This window comes from Aulonocara sp. 'chitande type north' Nkhata Bay, linkage group LG2 (assembly GCF_057382095.1).
Source record: "Aulonocara sp. 'chitande type north' Nkhata Bay isolate Kocher_YH1m ecotype deep benthic linkage group LG2, A_spYH_male_GT1.1, whole genome shotgun sequence".
NCBI lineage: Eukaryota > Metazoa > Chordata > Actinopteri > Cichliformes > Cichlidae > Aulonocara > Aulonocara sp. 'chitande type north' Nkhata Bay.
The window spans coordinates 4,841,879-4,862,724 of record NC_141345.1 but is presented as its reverse complement, the minus strand read 5'-3'; the positions used below and the strand labels follow the sequence as shown (position 1 = coordinate 4,862,724).

Genomic DNA, 20,846 nt, shown 5'->3' with positions numbered 1-20,846 from the left:
ATGTCTTTTAATTTTTTGGACCATACCAACCTGTGATTGCTATTTGTTAAACTGAATAAATACCTGAACAGATCAATAACAAAAATACCCATGAGTTGCAGCCCTCATCACATCTAATATAAAATGTTACACAGGTCTGTGATGAATAGTGCAATCACGTTCTCGTTACATCCAGGTGATATAAAACTCCAATTACTACAATGAGCAGATTTCATTTTTTCCCATTATGATTATTCAGTTATTTTAATTGTAAACCGATTACCCCTAAATGTCAAACTGAAGCCCAAACAAACAATACATTTGATGGCACCTCATCCAACAGGAAGTAGTTTTAACACTTGCTTTCTCTGCCTTACCTCTGCATAACTTTTCACTATGATTTGAAACACCTCATTTTGGTTTTAGAACATATTCTGTGCACAGTAGTACATTTCATGGAGACATTTCCTACTTTAGTGTCCAACTGGTCCTAATGAAAATGTACATTCACTACGCACTTCATTAGGAACAACTGATCAACTGCTCATTAATACAAATATCTAATTAGCCAATCACATGGCAGAAAAATCAGTGCATTTAGGGCATGTAGATATGGTCAAGATAACCTTTTGAAGTTCAAACTGAGCATCAGAATAGGGAAGGAAGATGCAGTAGAGCATCTATTAACATCAAACCTTGAAACAGATGAGCTACAATAGTCACTTACAGTGGCTTGCAAAAGTATTCAGCCCCCTTGAACTTTCCCACATTTTGTCACATTACAGCCACAAACATGAATCAATTTTATTGGAATTCCACGTGAAAAACCAACACAAAGTGGTGTACACGTGAGCAGTGGAACGAAAATCATACATGATTCCAAACATTTTTTACAAATAAATAACTGAAAAGTGGGATGTGCCAAGAACAGGAAAACTGAGGGCACAGTTTGCACAGGCTCACCAAAGCTGGTCAAGAGAAGACTGAAAAAATGTTGCCTGATCTGATGAGTCAATATTTCTGCGCCAACATTCATATGGTAAGGTCAGAATTTGGTGTAAACATCGTCAAAGCACACCAGTAGTCCTGCCTTATATCAACGGTTCAGGTTGGTAGTAGGACTGGAATGGTGTGGGGGGAATTTTCATGTTTTGGGCCCCTTTTTACCATGTTCATTCCTTTACCACACATCATCTGATGGCTACTTCCAGAAGATAACACACTATGTCACAAATCTCATATCACCAGATCTCAATTCAATAGAGCTTTCATTTGTGGTACAATGGGAGATTTGTATCATGAATGTGCAGCTAACAAATCTGAAGCAAGTGTGTAGTGCTGTGCATCTTTTTGGATCTATGTCATGACAAATAGGGCCGGAACATATCATACCGTTCACAGTAATACCGGTATAATGTTGGGCAACGATAAGAAAATGAAATATCGCAATAGATTATGGGTAAAACACGCATGCGCAGTGCCTTTGTTTTCATACACACATGGCGGAAAAAGCATGGCGGCGACGCAGAATGAGAAGGGCGAAAGCGGATTGTTGAATGAAACGGATGAACCAGAATTGGTTTGTAAAAATGCTGCAGCTTCAGTGGTGTGGAACTGGTTTAACTTTCGTCCGTCAGATACACAACAAAGCACTATTTTTGGTAGTGCATGCTAGCGGGCCGTCGATATTACCATGTTTTTGGAAAATACAGCACACTTAAAATCAATCCTTTGATTTTTCTGAAAAAACTTATAATCCTGTGTGCCTTATGTATGAATTCTGGTTGTGTTTACTGACCTCGAAATGATTTTATGTCGTACACGGCACTCGGAAATCTGTCAAATGTTTTAGTACGACTTTGCTAAGCTACGAACCTGCACCACTTGATGGATTGTCGGAGCATTACGGCTATCGTAGGCAGGAGCCTCGCTGAGTGATACGTACTGTGCTTCAACATGATATTACCGTATTATGTGTATAACCTCTTTTTAAGTTTTGTGGATATTATACATGGTTATGCTGAGGATATGTCAGCCAGTTTCCACTGGAAATGCTTTTTGGTTAAACTGTCAGCAAGGATTTTGCATTTGCACTGTTAAATTTTTATATAACTTTAATGCACATAAAAAACAGCTGCTTGTTTAAGTGAAAATACATTGATGGGGTTTTTTGTACTAATAAAGTTGTGGAGTTGTAAAGTATTTTGTCTAGTGCCAATTATATCGTCAGTTATATCGTTATAGCAAAATTTAAAATGTATATCGTGATAAATATTTTTGGTCATATCGCCCTGCTCTAATGACGAATGAAGGCAGGTCTGAAGGAAAAACAAGGTTCAAGCCAGTTCTAGCAACTTGTATCTAATAAAGAGGGTGATGAGTGTATATTAATGCAGGAGAGCTTTTTCTTCAATAACCCTGCCTAAATGCTGTTTGTTTCAAGAGGTGCAACTGATACTTTAAAGGCAAACTGTCTCCATTTCCTGCTTGTGGACGACTGGTTCAGTTTTCATTCTACAAGTTTGGAAATGGAAGAACCGGATATTTCATTGCATTGAAGTGTACAGCACATCTTCATTCAAAGTGACAGTAAGACAGAGCTCATATAATATCCATTTTCATTAGTACAATAATGACAATGCTATTAAGAAATGAAGAAATACCCTTTAAAGTAACACTGGAAACTTCAAAAACTACAAATGAGTTACAGTTTGTGCATAAATCTAACACCAAGTTGATACTACAACCAAAAACGTTACAAAATAACACAAGCATGACTAGCTACATTGCTAACGTGTTGCACAAGTGCTTTGCTGACATTATAAACAGGCTTCTGTGTGCAAACAAGAGTCTTTGATCGGTTTATGCTTCACCTCATGATTGGTGATCTGAACAACCTCACAGTCATCACAGTGAGTATCAAGCTTCAGTTTGAATTAATTCATTCAGCTACTTGTTCAACAGTAATTCTAATTTTAATTCCTAGTTCTATATTTAAATGAATCTTCATTTAGGTGAAGATAGAAAAATAAGGGGGGGGGGGGGGGGGGGGGGGAAGGTGTTTTGATATTTGTCCTTCTGGGGGGGAAAAAAAAGTTTATTGGTGTCAGCAATTCTTCACACGAGTGGCTCTCAGTTTGTGTTTTCAGGGCTTACAGTGCTGCTACTATCTCCCAGCCAGTCAGTTAATTGCATCCACGTGGCATCGCAGGTGTAACTCGGTCCCTGATTAGACGGATAGAATGAGAACCAGCAGGCTCGGAGTCCCGTCAGCGAGGGCTGAGAAGCACAGCACAATATGAACGAGTAACTTCACGGCCCGCGAAGCTAATAAATAAACTCACGCTGAGGCTACAGTCCAAAGAATAATAAGCTACCCTGTGACAAAAAATAAACAGGTAATGTGGTTCAGTTTGTGTTTCACTTATGAAAAAGGAGACCATACAGCGACTTCCAACCTGGATAACAAGGAGGTGACTGTAACTTAAACAAAGTAAGAATATAATGAGCTCTTTTTGCAGCAAGGTAAATGCTGAATAAATACTAGTATCTATGAGTGGCCAGTATGCTCCAAATCATTCCCTACTCGAATCAAGTCACTGCACATGCTTGTAAGTGTAAATTGCTGGCAGGGTGATAATGCTGGCTGTGGCTGCTTTTGACATATGTGATACCCAAGTGTTTTTCTCACCCGCATATCCATGAACGTGTGGACTCAGCAGTGTTAGCCTGAGGACATCTGCAGCGCTTCCAGGAAACCGTACCATAAACTCATACAAATCAAGTTTCTTCTTTTTCCCCCTATGCTCATGCATCCTATTTTGGTTGCTGTGAACATGTTAGGATAATCTGATAAGCACATAATCGTTCTGCGAGGGACAGTTTCAAAGTTACGTATGAACACACAGGGGACAGCTCTCATTTTAGCTAATCCTTGCCAGGAGGCATTGTGCCAACTGGGTACGCACTGAGACTGTACATGAAGCAAGCTGGTTTTTAAGAGAGCGAGGAAGAGAAGCTAAATCCCACAGATGTCTTTCCTTCTCGAGGATTCTCTAGTCTTCGCCGTTTTCACCACCCCCCATTGCCTCATTAATTGTAAATACCACTTAATTTCACCCTTTAAACACAGCACACTTCCCTGTATATGTCTCACTAAGATCTCCCAAAGTGACTCTCTCTACTCTCTATCAAGTCTTCTTAGGAAAAAAAAGGAGTTTAATGTGACAGTGTGAAACTGTCTCAGGTGCACAGCTTGTCTAAGAGCTGATAGATCGAATGATGAACCTGAATAAAGCTCGTTCAGATGGAAAACCTCCGACAGATAAATCGTCTCCATTAAGTCACCCGTTCATCATGTGCTGATTAGCTGCAGGCTGTACATAAGGCTTATATCACACACTAGGTCTTGTTAGTACTCGTCTGTGTCGACTAACATGCCCCGAGCAAATTTGAAGCCAGGACTCCTGAGTAGTGAAAAGCTTCCTTTCTAAAGAAAAACAAATCTGCCTGAAGGAGACAGACTGCAGCTCTGACAGGGAGAACTGGACCAAAACTACAGTTATCGGTGTTTTACTGGTGCTGAAGTGAACTGGTGAGCCCGACTGTGACATCAGGATTTGCTGGAATAACTGATTTTGTTTACCCACAGTGGAAACTTGTTACAGCACTTGTTTTAGGCTGATTTGGTGAACTTGTTAGCAAGACACAGAGCAGTTACCAAGCAAAGTAATCACCTATAATTTGTCCGTTTCCACCCTTTTGAATCCAAGACCAATATTTACTGACGTTACCTTTGTTTTAATCTCTAACCAATCCATGGTTAATTACCTAACTGTATAGCAGCTAAATGCTGTACTATCTTCACCAAAGCACAACTGCATTGTAGATCTGCCAGCTGTAGCCAAAAGCAAAGAGACGACAACACTGCGGGTCAACAAAAACTTTAAAGTGCAATGCAAAACAGCACAATGTTCCAGGTCAACTCCCAACCAGGTGTACCTTTCACTGCATCACATTTCCTGCTGTCTTTCCCACATTTCCTGTTGGCTATCTGCAGCTATCAAATAAAAGGCAAAATGAGCATCATTATGAGAGATTTGTTTCACACATTGTAATTTGATAAATTCAGCATATGAAAGCGTGATATTTTACAGACTTTAAAAATCGTCTTTCTGACTGTCTAACTTTAGTAATGGGTAAATTGGTTGCTAGGAAACTGACACTGACAGTTACGGGAACCAAACCCTATTACACCTAACTATAGATATTACTTTGTCTGCATCAAGTGTGGATACGATGACAGATATAGTTTAACAGCAAATAATAATCATGCACTGCAGAATGAGTGTGGAATACATATTACTGTGAAACTGAGTTTTAAACAAGTATCCGGTCTGACATGTTGACCACATTTTTTTTAAACTCTTCCATCACAGATTTTTAAAAAAACTATTTTAATTTTGTATTCAACATAATTCTGGACTAATCTGGCCAATAGCAAGCATTCTTCTTAAATAGTTTTTCTGTTCTTATCCTTTACCTCTTTAGCTCCAGAGAACTTTAGCTGTTTAGCTTTCTGGGAGGACAGAAAGCTAAACAGCTGAGCCACCGAGTAAAAACAAGTTTGAACTGGTAGGTGTCACCATGTGTCAATCTATAGAATCCAAAACACACCCAGTGTCATCAAAGAAGTGCAAATCCCATTGCTACTTCATCGCTAATGACTGCATTAGTAGCTGTAAAAACAGATTTAGAGTGTTTAGGCATGTCAAATGGGACCAGTTGTAACTTAACGATTTTTGGAAGCAAATTATTCACCTCCTCTCCTGCAACATGCCTTGGCTACATCAGTGTCAGGTAATGTCCAAACATTTCCATTAATCACAATAAGACACAGTAAACACAGAGAGTGATAATGAAATTCCGGCAGTCGAGAGAAACAATGCAACGATGACAACGTGTTTAATTACTCCATTACCCTCTGGAACCCTACGGCTGTTATTTGTGTGCACTAAGTCCTCTTTCTTTCTGAGGGAATGACACTAAAACCTGATGTTTTAGATTGCTGAGATTTGTGTCGGCTGCTCTATTAGAGCTGACAGAAATGTCTTACTCCCACATGATAATGTCTGTTTGAGAAATTTAAAAAAAAAAAAAAAAAAAAAAAAGTACTAATAAGATGGCAGTCACTACCATTTCAGATAGCAGCGAGTTATGTCCGTACAGGGAAAAGAGTAGGCTGGATGTGTATTTTTCTTTCAAGCACTTCTTTTTTTTTTTCCCCTTCCCTCTTCCGTCACTGTTCGTGTGTGAAGCTACAAGATGACAAAGACACACAAAAGCAGACAAAGAGTTCTTGGAGAGAGATCGTGGGGGCAGGCTGATGCAGCCCAGAGGAAGCTGATGACCAGTATAAAAACTGCTGCCTTCAGACATGAACAGACAACACTCTGTATGACCTAATTCATTTGAAAGATATTTAAAGTATAGCAGTGTTTTGTTTTGTTTATTTATTAGCCTTTACTTCACTGCACCACCTGAAAAATACGCTGAATACTTATATGGGGCTGATTTCTTATCCTTCCTTCAAAGTTATAGCATATTTCTCTGCTTCAGTATCGGCTGCAAAGCAGAATTTCCCAACATAGAGACTTTAGTGGGGCAGACTAGTCAGAGTGTAACTGGCAACTCATTTTAGCATATTTAAATACCTCCAAGAAAAAGTCTCCAAAAGTTGATTCTGTTCATCTGGACGTAGCGTTTTGTGGGAGAAACGTTTCGTCACTCATCCAAGTGACTTCTTCAGTCTCAGCTGACTGCAGGTTTCCCCGATCTCATAAACAGTACATTTGCATAATGACTGAAACCAGCCCACTGAAGGAACAATGGGCTGGGAGGTCAGTTCCTTAATCTTAATTATGCAAATTTGCATGACCATTGATCAACAACCACTGACCAAAACCCACTGATCAAAGACCACTGATCAATGGCCATGAGTACCATTCACAGAGAGTTGGGGAATTTCTGCAATCACAGCATTGTAAGATGGCGAAAGATGTACCCTTAGGGCCCCTCCTCGATTCAGAGATGGTCTTTCCCTTTTCACGTAAATGGCCTCCTTGACTCCGCGCTCAAACCAGCGTCCAGATGAACAGAATCAACTTGAATGCATCAAGACTCCAAGAAAAAGGTTCCATCCACGATCAGTCCACTATTGGAGAATCCCCTAGCTAGCCCCAGCCTTCCCTGCCTTGTGTTTTCCTGACTGGCTGACTCGTTAGTCAGATCACTGATGTGGAGGTTTTCAATATCATTCAGCTCCATCGACAGTCTTTGACTGCAGCTGGTGACAGTAGCCCATGTTCTGCCTCAGAGATCCATTGCAAGCTGCAGGGACACTCTAATGAGAACCTGTGGCAGGTGGAAAAGTGGTTAAAATGCTCAAGCTCACGGAGGCTTCAGAGCAGAACAAGGACTACCAGCTGCAGTCGGGAGTTCATCTGTGGATCAGGATACTCTGCTCAGTTAGGTCCATAAGTTTGTGGACAGTGGCATATTTTTCTTGAGTTTTCTCTCTGTAATCCACCACTGTGCATTTTTAAATCATACAATGAGTTTCTGACTGAAGTGCAAGGAGTGTGACAAAAGTGTTGCACTCACTGGCATTGTCATATATCTGATTTTTCAGAGGTTTGAAAGTAACTGGGGTAAAAATTAATCTTTTTATTTTTATTATTTGGCCAAAAACCTGTGGACCTACCTGTATCTGTTAACGTTCTTGGCAAAATATTTGGAACAGCGCGCAGGAAAAGATGAAGTGATATTACATATCACTTCATTTTGAGATACGTTTTCAGTACTCTGGCAATATGAACACTTTTATTAAAAACACAGAGACCATGCTAAAAATGGATCCCACTACCAATTCCTTAAGGTGGTGCCTTTCAAAATAAAATGAGATTAACATCAATGGAAGTTAACTAAGTTATAGTGAAGCATAAGAACTTCACAGGGGGGACGTGGTGGACAGCAGGGGAAAGCAAATTAGAGAGCAAGTTAGATCAGACACATTAATCAGACACATTATTCCAACTGACTAATAATAATAATACATATACGCACACTGTGACACCACAGTGCAGGGAAAGTGCCATCTTATTCTTCAAGTATACAAGGATGCTGATTAATTATCTACACCGAGTATCACAGAATTGCTATTTTGTAGGTAATATATGACACGTGGGCAATGCATGGAGAGCTACACTGTACCGACTGCCCAGGTAGCTGAAGATGTAAAATATGCACTCCAACATCCTATTTCCATTTTATTTTTGCCTTTCAAAGAAGGGGAGCCAAGTTCAAATTCAAATTCACCTTGTACCTTCCTGTCACAAATGCAAAAATGATTTTCATTTCATCTCACCATTTAAAAAAAATCTCAACTTGTAATCTTTATTCATTGAATTATATAATTATTAAGATAGTCTTACATGAAAAATGTATAAATGTATAAATCTTTGACACATTTTCAGTTATCCCATATAATCCTGTTATTCTCTGTGTAGATACATAGGTGCTTGAGTCTGAACCAGCCTCTGGTCTGATGCCTTTGTTTTCCCTTGTGGGGGGAACAAAGGCATCAAAGCAACCAAAATACCCATGTGCATACACAATCACGCAGTTGCAGAGACGTGGACACACACACGCTCACATACGTGGAAGCACACAGGCACACAAACACATACGCAGAAGGGTGCAGGAGGAAAAGGGGTTTGAACACCAAGACGTGCATGCGCATACACCACCCTTTCAAGCAGTCACAGATACACACATATACAAATCCAGACAGTCAGTGTTTGGGTAACCATGGTGATGGCAAAGCCCAAAGGTTTGTTACTGAAACCTAGTTAATTAGAAGGAGTAAGGGCGAAAGAGAGAGAGTAATGTCGATACTCGAGGGAAAGTGTTTCGCCATCTGTTAAAACCCACATGTACCCTCTGCCCGGTCGTATGTGGATACAGTGTAACTGTGTGTGCACGAGCTGGCCACAGTTGTTGCATGAGCAAACACAAACACACACACACACACACACACACAATTCTCTGCTCCTGTGGTGCTGAAAGCGCAGAGGCCAAGAGTTTCTTTTTCTTACTGGTATTAGATGACTAATTGGAAGAGCTAATGCTTAGCCGCCAAATAACACGCGCTGGCATCTGCTGCAGAGACACACCAATTATCGCGCATGAAAGGGATCAGGGTGATAAGTTATACAACTACATACAGAAGGAAAGAGACGGGAGGAGGGAGGGTTGACAGGGAGGGAGTGGAGAATGGGGTGGAGGAGGGGAGTGCGAGGTGTCAGGGGACAGAGGAAAGGCTCGGGGAGGAGGGGGGAGAGAGCGTGAGGGAGGGAGGGGATGATGGAGGTGAGTGAGTGAGAGAGACAGAGACAAAGTGAAAGAGACCTGAGGGTGGAGAAGGGAGACACAGGGCTAAATTTGCCGGGAACATAAAACAACAAGATGGAGTGTAGTTCTTCTTCTTTCTTGGGAGGTAAGTAATCAGAGAAAGGGGGAGAAAGAGGCCTGATTGATGCATCAGTGAAGGACAGGAGCTACATGCCTTAAAACCTGGCCAGAGAGAGGAGGTGGTGGTGAAAGAATTTGGCTGTAAGAGTGAGACTAAGGAGAGGCAATGGGCTCTCGTTTTGTGTTTGGCTCACTGTGTGTAATCACCTGCGCGTTTATGAGTGTGTGTGAATGTTTCTCTCTCTCTGTGGGACTGTGTTAGAAATCGGAGGTAATGATGATAATGATGAAAACAGGGTAACATTTACTTTGTAGCCCTGTGTTAAACCAGCTTTGCCAGTGTGTGTCTTTCCTTTAAATGGCCTTCCATCTTATTTTAGTTTTTTTTCTCCTTTCTCCCTGGCTTCTCCCTCCTATTCCCCAGGCCCCAGTGCAACCTGTTTGTGTATTCCTCCCTCTCCCGCTTGCCTCTCTCTCTCCTACCCACTTGTCCTAAACACCATTATAGCGCTTTCAGTCATTTAATTTCTAGCCATCATTTATTTGGACCACTTGAGAATGTCAATCAGTTTGCTGCTGTCCCTGTGTCAGAGAGGACAAAGCCTGAGCTACGTTGCAGGATAAATGCAGATTTGATTCTTTACCATCACCTTTTAAACCGAGAAAGACAAATTTAACATAAAACAATCTGATCTTGTAATTAATAACATAAGAGGATTTGCCTTTAATGACAAACACTCCAACTGTTGTATTAAGTAATCGTTAATAATCTATTTTTTTAACTTGTCCTGCTCCACCCTGAGCATCAGTACAGGTGGACTATAACCTAAACTGAGTTAAACAAGTAATGCAAGCAAACTGGGTTAAAAGAAATAGTGTTATTGTGTTTCCTTTTCTTGCACCTGTGTTTACGCTGCTTTATAGGCTTTCCTTGGCCTCTTGGCAAACCTTACTTACTAGAAATATGTTTTTAAGCTTCACAAAGTCTTGTTCCCACCTGTGTGTAACAAACACCTTACTCCAAAATGTGCATTTGTACGCACTGATGTAGTGTTAACATAGATTTATAAGTGAGGATCCCAACACTGCTAATTGCTTGTGCATTCTTACCATAGTTCACACTTGCAGTGGCGATATGACATGAAGCAGCTGGTAACTTTAAATTAATGATAAGATGAAGCGTGACAAGAGCAGGTTTCTCAGACTACTTGGAAACGGAGGAAGTTGACCAGAGTTCAACTTTATGCAAATGAGCAGTAATGCATTGGGGAAATGGCCAGCTGAAAGGTAGAAGTATTTAAGGGTACTTTACATTTTTTTGTCGTAAATCCTCCTCCGACTACAGTTACTATAACGGCTGGCAACAGCCCGCGTACTTCCTCAACAACTTTATAGTAGAAATTCAAATGCCTGCAATCAGTGAGGCAACATTAACAACAGGCGAAGATAAATGATGCAGAGAAAGCTCTTTTTTTGCCTTTACCATAGAGAGTGCATTGCATGCTTGGCAAAATATTTATATTTTATCATTCTAAAATGATCTTTGAATTAATTAAGAGAACATCTGTTGATCCAGTTTTGCTTTCTTGCTTCTGGTGAGACTGTGCAAGTAAATCATAAATTTGGGCTTTTTCCAGTTTGCACAAAGCCATTTGTTATCATTTTACACTATTTTATACCATAAATGCTTAATTACTAAATTCAATATTTTATATTTTAATCTCTACTGAAGAGATGTAGCCTCTTACTGAAAAGTGAGGCCAATGTGGAAATGCCTTAAATATTATTTTTTCTAATGGCCAGCAGGGGCGATACTAGAGGTCTATGAAAAGCTTCCCAACTTCTTATATATAACCTCAGCAAACACTTTGCTCACGTGTTTCTCGTGTCATTCACTAGTGTCAAATCTTATGTAATACAGCACAATGTTATTTTTTATAAATTATGGTCCCCTTTAGATTAAAATTATTGCACAGTAGATAATACTGGCTCAAGGCTTTGTCTGACTTGACAGGCTGATATCATCTTTAGTAGTGCTCTCAGAAAATTACTGAGCTTGCCATCACTGCTATTAGCATGAACATACAGGGAACCCATTCTGAATATAACCAACATGCAAATGTGTCACGCAGGAGGCAATGCAAAGTCTGTACAATGAGACTGAGGGAAGCCTGAAGAAGAAGAGTGGTTTGTTTTGCTTTTTGTGGTCTAAACAATCAGAGATGAGCATTTAAGTATTGATTGGCTAAGCCAGTGCAGAATGACCACAATATTGCACAACAAACCAACAATTATTGGTGCAGAAATTGCACTGGTAAATATAGATAATATTCAGATTTTAAGTATTAAGCATTAAGCAGCTGCTAATGCAATTTTTATTATGCAGAGAGCAATTTCATCAATCATGCTAAATCTACATATCAGTGAGTTGAAATGATTGTGTATCATTTGTTTTGGTATAATCTGGGCCATTTTGTTTGCCATTTGTGGCTACAACTTTTTTGTTTTTTTAATATTTGAAGGGGAACATGCAGCTAATCCTTTAACCTACTTTTACTTAAGACAATAATTGCCTGAACGGGGGTGTTAAACAGATACCACGAGGGATAAATCCACCATAAATTACAGTGATTTAACACAGACACAGTAATAGTTCCTGCAGGAATAACTCAATTTTTCTTATTACAAATGCCATAATACAAACAGAAAAAATAGTAACCTGATTGTAATAAGTTCCCTCTATTTAAGAACATTTTCAACAAAAATGGGAGGGAAAAAAACACAATAAGAAACACCCTGATGTAGATCAATAAAATCAAGGGTAATCTTTGTAAATATAGCAGGATGAACTGAACTGAACTGTATTGTACTTCAGGTTCTCAAGTCAGGTTCAAGCTCCTTTATATGACAATATAAAACAGAATGAGAATGATAAATCAGTCAACATTACCCTGTTGTATTAAGACAGGGGGAAGAATATATAGAACTGGATTGCTAAATGTGGATGTTTCAAACATACACAACGCGTCAATCCACAAGTGGACTTACAATATTGTACACTTTCCTTTATCCTAATATTTTGCTTATACTATATGTGGAAAAATAAATAAAACTGCATAAAATGTCAAATGTTAGCATTATTATAGTACCAGACTACTTAAATAGCTAAGCAATAATTATCCAGCATCACGTCCCACTGCCTCATTTAGTTCAGTTCAGTTCAGTTCAGTTCATTTTTATTTCAAACATTTCAAACATGTGCCTTCACAATCATTACAAAATATCATTCCATTATTTGTTTGAAAAGGAGTAGGCTGAAGTATTTACTTATTTGTCCCTACCCCCTCAAGTTTTACCTCTCATTCATTTAATTTTTTTTTGTCTTAAATTAAACAAACAACATATGAAACATATAAACATATGAAGTAAAACAAAACATAACATACATAAATCAAAAACAAGAAATTAGCAAGCCCCACCACAGTATAGTTTCTTTCATATGAAAAATACAGAATGTGTATATTTGCAGATACACAAGTTATGGAAAAACAACAAACCAAAACAAAACAAAAAAACAAAAAAACAACCAAAAAAGAACCGCAACACCATTACCAGCAACATTACCATCCTGGGTTAACCCCGTTTTCTTCATTCTTATACTTATTTAAAATTAGGTTTTTATATTTTACTTTAAACTGTTTTATGTTTTGACTGTCTTTTATTTCTTCTGTTAGACTGTTCCATAATTTAACTCCTGCAATTGAGATTGACATAGTTCTTAAAGTTGTTCTAGCACTTTGTATTTTTAAATTCCATTTCCCTCTTAAGTTATACCCACCTTCTCTTTCTATGAACAATTTACAGATTTCTTTGGGAAGCAATTTATTTCTGACTTTATACATTATTTGCGCTGTTTTAAGCTTCACCAAGTCTTGGAATTTAATAGCTTGCATTTTGACAAAGAGTGCATTTGTATGGTCCCTGTACCCTACATTATTTATTAATCTAATGGCCCTTTTCTGTATTATAGTTATTGTTTGTGTGTTACTTTTGTATGTGTTTCCCCAGACCTCTACACAGTAGCTCATATATGGCAGTAGTAAAGCACAGTATAAAATGTGCAGTGCTTTCTGATCCAACATATGCTTTGCTTTTCCCAGGACGGCAATGCCCCGTGCCAATTTCCCCCGAACATAAGTAATGTGTGGCTTCCAACAGAGCTTGTGGTCAATGATCACCCCAAGAAATTTTATTTCATTTACTCTTTCTAAATATACATTGTCAACACATATTTCTACTTCGATGTTTTTCTTTTGGTTTCCAAACAACATAAATTTGGTTTTATCGAGATTCAATGATAATTTATTTATATCAAACCACTTCTTTAATATCGTTAATTCCTGTGTGATCATTTCCAAAACCTGTGGCAATTCCCCACCTGCACACAGTATATTTGTGTCATCGGCAAATATTACAAACTTTAAAATCTCCGATACTCTGCAGATATCATTTAAGTACATAATAAACATTTTTGGACCCAGTACTGAACCTTGAGGTACTCCACAAGCTATATCCATCAAATTAGATTTATATTCATTTATTTGTACATATTGTTGCCTATTCCCTACATAGCTTTTTAACCATTCCAAAACCACTCCCCTAAACCCGTACTTTTCCAGTTTTTTTAATAGAATTTCATGAATTACAGTATCAAACGCCTTCTTTAGATCTAAGAAAACTCCGAGCGCATACCTCTTATTATCCATACATTCCGTTATCTTTTCCATTAAATCTATCAGTGCCAAAGCTGTTGATCTGTTGCTTCTGAACCCATACTGACTATCTGTCATTAATTCATATTTTTCCACAAAACTATCAAATCTTTTTATGAAGAGTTTTTCCAGTATCTTAGAGAACTGGGAGAGTATTGACACTGGTCTATAGTTTGTAAAATGATGTCTTTCACCGGTTTTGTAAATGGGAATAACTTTAGCAACTTTCATTTTTTGTGGAAAAACTCCTTTTTGAAACGACAAGTTGAATATATATTTTAATGGTTTTACGATACCATCAATAACTGTCTTTACCGTTACCATATCAATATCATTCCAGTCTGTACTGGTTTTGTTCTTAAGTCCTCTAACCATGTCATAAATCTCTTTCTCTTCCACTGCTCTTAAAAACATTGAGCTACTATTCCTTTCAATATTTTCACCAGTGTCCCTTTCTATTCCATCAACCTTTATTTCTTCTGCCAGTTTTGGCCCTATGTTTACGAAGAATTCATTAAAGCCATTTACTATCTCCTCCATGTTATTAATACTTCTTGTCCCTTCTATAAAGTATCCAGGGTAATCATTATTCCTTGATTCATTTTTGATTATTCTGTTTAATACATTCCATATATCTCTTGTGTTATCTTTATTGTGTTCTAACCTTTTAATGTAATACTCTCTTTTACAGGATCTCATTATATTAGTTAATTTATTTTTGTAAGTTTTATACTTCATTTCAGTTTCTATTGTTCTCTTTTTTATGAATTCTCGATACAGGGTATTCTTTTTTTTGCTGGCATTTTGTAGTCCTTTTGTCATCCATGGTCTTCCTGCATAGTTGTGTTTCCTATTGATTTCAATTACTGGGCAGTTTTTATCAAGTAATGTGTTAAATGTTCTTAAAAATCCTTCGTAAGCTTTATTAACTTCTGTTTGTTCATATACAATATTCCAATCTTGCTTTAAAAGTTCATTTCTAAGACAATTTAAGGTCTTCTCTGTTCTTATTCTTTTGTAAATAATCTTATGTCCATCGTTGTTCACTTTATAATGGCAATTATACGATGCAAAGACTGGTAAATGGTCACTTATATCATTGATTAACAGCCCACTTTTTATCTTTCCTTCTATTATATTTGTAAATATATTATCTAATAGAGTTGCACAAACAGAAGGAATATATAAGTACGACCATTACTAGAGACTGCTACACTCCATAATTATAGTACACTTGACTTCATAAATTATCATATCACATGAGGTAAGTGATACTGACACTGTAAGCATGACAATTTAGACATATGAAGTATTTAATAATATTTGCTAAATTAGATGTAATTGAATTAGAATGATCAACTGTTTTATAAAGTGTTACAAGTGCATAAATGCTAAAGCCTGCTGATATATGGTTGCTAGATTATGATGACGCTATAATATCTATTATGGATAAATACCTTCAGGGGTCTACACAAATTCAGCCACACAAGCCTAGAGACCAGTCGGTGATCCTCTGACAACCTCTGGTTTCTACGATAAATGTGTGTCATCTAATAAGTCGACTGATTGTGGGCGATTGACAGTTGTTCTCGGGTATAGCTGCTTTGGTTGCATATCAGATTGCAACTTGGCAACTGCTCATGGTTTCCATTAAAGACGCCGACAGGTCTGCAAACACTCGACTGAAACACTTTGCATTCAAAATAAAAGTTGTACCTTATTACATCAATGTGTTTCAAAATGCCAAACATTTACTTTGAAGGCAAATATCGTCCATTTGCAGTTTGCATTGTACTTTCACAACCACTTGGCAACTGTTTGCAGACAAGTTGGCATCTTCAATACAAATTATGCTGCAATCACAAGGTTTCCGATGCAGGACCATATAGGTCTTTCTTTTAGCGACAATCAGCAACCTCCTGCAATCATTTAACAACTGGTCTGGAATACAAAATACCAGTGGTAACCATGAGGTCACTGACCGGTCTTTTGGCCTACATGAATATGGGTTAGAAATCAATTCAACAGCAACAGCCAGTAACGTCCAGTAACCACTTGCAATCGGTCAGGGAATACTCATTGTTCCCTAGCAACTGATAGTTTCACGGCACGTTCGTTTGCTCATTTCCCGATTGGTTTCTGTTAGCGCCTCCTGCACAGAGATTTTGATTGTAAACGGTTTTGTTCTCACAGGCAGAAAAACACAACTTACACTTTTCCAAATAATTAATTTAGTAGTACTTATGTTATGATTAGACTTTTACTAATGTGAGGGTAAAATTGGGTTTTTTTGGCGTTTGTGTGGCCATGATGGGTGTCAAGGTTTGGTTAGCAATGGCTCACTGTGATGGACTCGTGTATTGATTAAGAACGTCAGTGTTCGGGTACACAGTCTCACGAGATGACATTAAAAACATATAATAATAGTATTATGGAAATCAAGACGTTTTTCAGGGTTGCACTGTGTGGGTCAAATATACAGTATGACACAGTGGTAGATTAGAGCAGACACACTCTAAAATAACATTTTTTAAGCAGATAAAATAACTGCTAGGGAAATCTGCCCCAGTCCCTCTGATTGTTTCCGTGAGTCTGACTATGAGAGTCTTTCAAAATGAATCAGACTAAGTCCTACTACCGCATCTCTGGAACAGCGCCAGAGGGTGCTGGTGGTGTAGCTGCACCTGCACCTGGAGCCCCAAGGGGCCCACACAGGCCCTGTACAGATGCTCTGTGTGCAAATGAGCTGCAGAGTGTGTGGGTGCGTGATTGAAGAGGACAGAGGTGTGCCAATGTTTGCACCTCGGTCTGGCATGACCAACTTCTGTCAGGGAAAGCAACATTTAAAATTGCTGTGTTCGCATTCAATAAAAGCCTAAGCTGTGGCGACTCCTCAGTGAGCAAACAGCGCAAAGGTAATAAATGCAAATTAATTGTGAGGTGTGCCTCTTAGGAAAATAAAACTCACTGGTCACAGAGTCAGAAAACACATCAGAATCAATTTAACCCCGAGCTGATTCACAGTCATTATGCCTCAAGGACCCCTGCCTTTGACTCGTCCTGACACACAATGATGCCAGTGACTCTATGTTTATGATTAGGGTCAAATTAAAACTCAGACTTATATAAATAATATGTATTACTTCATTTTCTCAAGTGTGAGAAACCTTTCTCCTTCCTTTTCCTCGAGGGCTTTAATCCACTCATTTTCCATCTAAGGGGGCCCCCAAAGCCCCAACAGCTAAAGTCTCCGGTGCTTTGTGTAGCCTGTGTGTGAGTGTATGGGTGTGTGCGTGGGTGTGTGTCTGTGCACCTGTCACTCTAATGCGTGGTGAGTTGTCGGTAATTGCTGGACCGTTGCGACCTCCTGAACCCCTGTAACGGAGCTCAGAGAGCCGCTGTACGCTGTAAAGAGTACCCCCCCCCCTCCACACACACACACACACACACACACACACACACACACACACACACACCCCAACAGAAAACAACATCACGCGCAGTCTCGGCTCTAGATGATGAAGAAGAGGAGGCGAAGGAGGAGGAGGACACAACGTGCGCTGGAGGCGACACCTGTCAAACCGTTACTGAACACAGTTGGTTTATTTAAAAAGACGGAGGCGCCCTGAGGACTTGGGGGACAAAGCGAGGTGGAAATAGAGATTAGTCGCACCTATTGCCGCTGTTTTGCGCTGAGGGAGAGACACGGACCTCTTTTGAGGAGAAAGAGTGAGAGAGAGAGAGGAAGAGACTGTGTAGTATTAACGTTATGACATGCCGTTTTGGAGTTGAAGTAGCGAAGTTGACGTTTGGTTGTTGGCTGACAGCGAGAAGTGAGAGCGAAAGGACGCTGGAGAGGGAAAAACTGGACTTTATTCGAGGTTAGCCCCTCTCTGGCACACACACACTCTCTCTCTCTCTTCCACATACACACACACACACACACACACACACACATTAACCACAGCGGAGCTCAGAGTGAAACAACAGGGTGGGAGATAACTCGTGTACATCGCGGAGCTTCGGTGCGGACAGACCGAGCGTCCCCGTTCCTCTGCGGCGCGCTCGCCCCGGCTGTAGAGACCGCTGGCCGGGACTTACCGGACACCCAGAAATAATCTGTTAACTTGAGGGGGATGATAGGACAAGGATGCCCTGAGGGGAGCGAGCACCAGAGAGGCGGAAAAAGGGGCAACAAAAGGTATGATGTGGTTCGTGTTGGTGACTGCGTTTGCAGAGGAAACGCTTCGTTCAGTGCTGTCAGTCTGTCATCGTGGTTACATGTTGATGCCAACCAGCTTTAGACTCCCTCCGTGTTGCAAATACGTACGCCTGCCCTCGTTTATATAAATGTGTGTTTGCGTGTGTGTTCATCTGTGCAGCTACCTGCTGGACCAAGCTTTTTGCAGACAAGTAGAAAAAAAGTCCGAGATTTGAGAAGCAGGGCTTCGGAGAGTTAACAGGCAGAGGGAGATTAAAGCCATAGATTACTTTGTAAAGAGAAAGAATTCCCGCTTGTATGTTTTCTCTCATCCCTCCTATCGCTCTTTCCTGTTCCCTCCCTGCATTCCCCATGTGAGCTGTTGTGTGTGTGTCTGCGCTTATGTGTGTGTGTGTGTGTGTGTGTGTGTGTGTGTGTGTGTGTTTCAGAAAGGCCAAGTCTCCCAACAGGCATGCCCTTCTTACATGACAACGTCTACATCTCCTTCACCCCCCCCCCCCCCACACACACACACACACACACTCAGTGTCTCTCAAGGCTCTCTGTGCTTTGATGCTCCATGATGCGCAGGACACCAAGCAGACTAAAACACACAATCAAAATGTTGCGTCATGTAACTCGTCTCATTAAAACTAACTAACATCTCTAACTGGGTGCAAACATAAACGTACATCTGCGCATGCACACCCATGTGCATGTACAGTACGGGATTAGCAGTCATATCGAGACAGCCAGATTAGAATGAGATTCTCGGGGCCAGAGCAGTTGAACATGGGATTAAAGAAGAAAGGGAGAGATGGATAGATGGATGGATGAAGTGATGGAAGGGGAACAAGGAGAGGGAGTGAGAGGCAAAGAGGCCAGTGACAGGCAAAGGGGGAGAAAGAGAGAGAGAGAGAGAAGCACAGAACATGAGATTAAAGTGTAATGTCCTAGAGAGGCAGAGAGAAAGAGAATCCAGGGCAAGTCATGCAGTTAGAAGGAACTGCATTGGCAGAATGTGGCGAGAATAAAGACGAGGTGAAGGCAGCAGACACTCTTCCTCTATCGCCTCCCTTTTGATCTCCTCTTATTCACCCATCTGAAAGCACTAGGGGAGCGCTGCTTATATAACCCCCCATTTGAAAAGCACAATAAACCAAGGGGTTGGAGGAAAAAAAACACTTTAGACTGGGAAATTACAGGAAAAAAACATTCAAATCTAAAACCTGGGAACAGATGTGCATCCTCAGCCTGGCAGACATTAGTATCATCCCCATGCCTGAATGGCAGCATTCTTCATTTCCCTGAAATCTGCTACAGGCATCATTCAACCTATCAAGAGACCCTGCTTTCACCTCCAAAACTACATTTAGCTGTTCCAAATCCTCAAACTCAGCCAAGGATTTGTTAAAATTTCAGCAGCACATGTGTTAAAAGATATGTTAATGCCAGTGCGCTCTGCACAGCATGTGTCTTTTGTTAACACTTCTGTAGCCCTAATTGAACTCAAAGAATTGCTCCAGACAGATTAATGTTAAAGCAGCTTTTAGTCTTGTATCAGCAATGTTGACTAAGCTGTGCCATCGGGTTGCTGATGCTACTATTGGGTAAATAAAACACATTATTAAAAAGTATGATCCTAGAGCCTGCTTTAAAACAACACATAGGGTATTAGATGTTATCCCACTGAATATTAACTGTTTAAAGTGAAGGCTTTTCTAGCAGACCTTTATTAAGTTGAGGCTCAGTGGGGAATTTGTATAAAGCTAATTAGATTTACCGGAAAACAACAAGTCTGCTTTTTTAGAATTAACATATTTTTCCAGGTCACACTGAGGGCACAGCAACAAGTTTGAAGAAATGAACAAAAAACTTACTGGGTGAATAGAGTGTATTAAAGAAACACACCAAGCAACATGAGCATTTACTTGATTTCTGGCCAACTGATGAGTTTAGGTCCAAAATTCCCTCTTCTTCTGGTTCACCTTTAGTCAGCAGGGTGGGAAACATCTGAGCCTTTAGCTGGTAAACACTCAGCTTTCCACCAGTAACTTTGTCTGTCTTCTGCGTGGCGCTGAGAAGGCGGGATTATCAGAGCAAAGCATGACCGCAACAATCACATGAAAGGCTCTGAGTGGTTTCACATGGATGGGAAGAACTGCAGAGCTACAATCTTCTGTTGGCTTTCCAACTCCATTAACCTCCTAGGACCTGGCGTCCACATATGTGGACATCACGTTTTGGGTTATTTAGACCAAAATACTCAATTTTGCTCTACATGGGCCTGATATCCACTTACGAGGACATTATACTGCTACTGTTCTATCGAAATTTTAAACAAATATCCTCATATGTGGCTC

General features: G+C 39.8%; 2 protein-coding genes across 5 annotated transcripts in view; one reads left to right on the top strand and one right to left on the bottom strand.

Moving 5' to 3' along the window:
- The window catches only part of macrod1 (mono-ADP ribosylhydrolase 1), a 149,845-nt gene that overhangs the window by 65,693 nt on the left and 63,306 nt on the right, over window positions 1-20,846 (bottom strand). The window lies entirely within an intron of this gene.
- Window positions 9,462-20,846, top strand: part of flrt1b (fibronectin leucine rich transmembrane protein 1b) — a 40,421-nt gene continuing 29,036 nt past the window's right edge. The window contains exon 1 of one of the 3 annotated variants that reach the window (XM_086303642.1): window positions 9,462-9,535. The gene's annotated coding sequence lies outside the window, so the exon portion shown is untranslated. Of the gene's footprint in view, window positions 9,536-17,771; window positions 18,164-18,211; window positions 18,484-20,846 lie in introns of those variants that run through there. The other 2 variants (XM_086303637.1, XM_086303627.1) reach the window with 2 other exon arrangements.